Raw genomic sequence first — 2,705 nt, 5'->3', positions numbered from 1 at the left:
AAGGAAAGAAAGAAAGAATAAATGAAAATTGTGCATGTGTCTAATTTTTGTAATTCACAATTCTATGAGCTTTGCTACATAGATAAGTAGATAAATGCTCTCTTGTTATTTCCTTATATATTTAAGATCGTGTTATGGTTCAGATATGTGTTATCCCCCCAAAGCTATGTATAAGGTGATGTAAGAAAGCTTAGAGGTGAAATGTTTGGGTTATGAAATCCTCAACATAATCATTAACTGTATGCAGGTAAGGTATAACTGAAGGAGGTGGATCAATGGGAAACTGGGTTGGAGTGTATATTTTGTCCCTATGAGTGACAGCCAATATGTTCTGCCTCATTTCAGGCCCTTAAGAATGGAGCCAGATGTATATGAACTGAGACCTATGAAAACATGAGCCCTAGATAAACCTCTCCTCCTCTAATTGTCTTTACAGAACTTTTTGGTCACAGCCATGAAAAAGCAAACAAAAGCACATTGCTAAGTCCTCTTACTTGACAACATTATAATAAAGAAATCATAGTCTTCATTCCCCATGAGATTCTTTGCTTTGAAATTAGTTATTTTAATATTAATATAGACCCTTCAAATACCTTTTTTAACATTACCAGATGCTGCAGTTTGGCTGGGCAAATAACCAGGAGGTGACAAGCAACTTGTGAAGTTTGAAACAGCAGGAGCCGCTTTATTACGGGACAGCAGAAGTATATATACTTAAATAATTACACACAGATTAACTTAATTAAAATCATCTAGATATAGCAGTCAGTCATCACGGAATCCTCATCATCTTAATGACTCGCTGGCATTACTTCACAAAGCCACTCCTCCTGGCATACTGCCAGGTGCCATCTTAACTTGGTGGTGGCCCTCAACATCTCCCCTTTTTGTTTAATTTAAACAACAAGTATGTGGCTTAGGGACCGTGCCTGTTTTAGATTGTCCAATACTACATATGGTCCTTACCCGTCATTGGATGGTCTGACCTCAAATCCTCAGCCTCCTGTCATAGGTTGGTACCATTGCAATTGGATCTTACTTGTCTTTGACTACTGGCTGAACATACTTAGCCATACTTGTGGATAACCTGCTACAAGCAGAAGGGGGAGGATACAAAATGCCATGATACCAAGCCAATTGATGGTTCCTTTTGGAAAAATTGTACCACCAATGACATCATCAGCAAAGATTCTCCAGTACTACCACAATTTGTTTCATCAACAGATAGTTCACAATGCATATAAGTGACACATAGTCCAGGCAAGTTCTGCAAGCAGTTCAAAGCAGAGGAATCCATTAATATGTCCATTTCCTCCCAAAGTAAATCAACTCCTTGACTGAGCATCACCTGCTGAGCCACACCATTCATTGATGCATCTGTTTATACAGTTTGTGTGAAAGCCATAGAAGAAGCTATTGCAGCACCAGCTGAAACAGCAACAGCTGTGATGATGGTAGCTGTAATTCCAAATTTGGTTTTCAGTAACACTGGAAATCCCTCCACCCTCATCCTCACCAGCACTGGGACAAAGGCAGGAATTCTGGCAATGATGGCTAAAGAAAATCTTGTAGCATTCCAGCAGTCACTAAGAAAACAACCTTCTGAACAATTTAGTACAGTATCTCAAGATTTTTTTACATTTAAAATAGGCCTCAATGGTGCTCATAATTCATTAGCCTCCAGGTGTGGAAGAATCATTGTAGCTAAACTGGAGTTCTGGATATCAGTTGCCAGGAATTTAAGATATTGCTAACCCTGCATTTATCCACAGGAATAGCGAGGCATCCCTTGGCAGCACCTGCATCAAATAGGGAAAAAACTGAGGGCTCATTAGTTATTGGCATTGGAAATGAACAAACTTCAGGGATTCCGGGCGCATCTTCTGCCACCGGCTGTAGCATCCCTGGGCAGCCCCAGAGGGCCCCATAGAGTGTCCCGGACTCAAACTGCCACCCGGCACAGGGAGCAAGAGCCTGTGAGACTGTGTCTCAAGGTCAGGTCTGGGTTTGGGCTTGAGGCAGTGGTGTCCCACTGTGACCGCCTCGTGCAGCCTTGCGCACACAGCGCAGCAGCCTCTGCACCGCCGCATAGTAGTAGCCTTTTGTTGCAACTTTTTCTCTAATAGTCCTTCCTCCTCTGAACTTTCTTCCTCTTTCTGACTAGAGTTCCTGGGCTTTTATCAACGTATGCCCTAAATGTTCTTGGCCTTACTGGTGTGCCTCCTTCCTTCAGCAATTTACTTAACGCCCTTTTCATATTTCCATAATAAAGACAATACAACACACCAAGACAAGACAAAACAAAAACATACTGTATCAATCTTCTCCATTTTCCTGAAATGGCCATCCTTTCTCTCGCCCTATCTGCTTCTAGGGACGAGCAGCTTTTCTCCTGTCCCATCTATCTCTAGGGACAGGCAGCCTACCTTGTCACTTACCCCTGAGCATCCCGGAGTTCCCCATATGGGCCACCATTTGCCGCAGTCTGGCTGGGCAAAGTAACGGGGAGGGGGGTGACAAGCAACTTGTGAAGATTGAAACAGTGGGAGCCAATGTATGATGGGACAACAGAGGTATATATACTTAAATAATTACACACAGCTTAATTTAATTAACATCATCTAGATACAGCAGTCAGTCATCAAGGAATCCTCATCATCTTAATGACTCCCTGGCATTACTTCACAAACCACTCCTCCTGGCAT

The sequence above is a fragment of the Callospermophilus lateralis genome, unplaced genomic scaffold (assembly GCF_048772815.1).
Source record: "Callospermophilus lateralis isolate mCalLat2 unplaced genomic scaffold, mCalLat2.hap1 Scaffold_123, whole genome shotgun sequence".
NCBI lineage: Eukaryota > Metazoa > Chordata > Mammalia > Rodentia > Sciuridae > Callospermophilus > Callospermophilus lateralis.
This window is presented reverse-complemented; position numbering follows the sequence as displayed.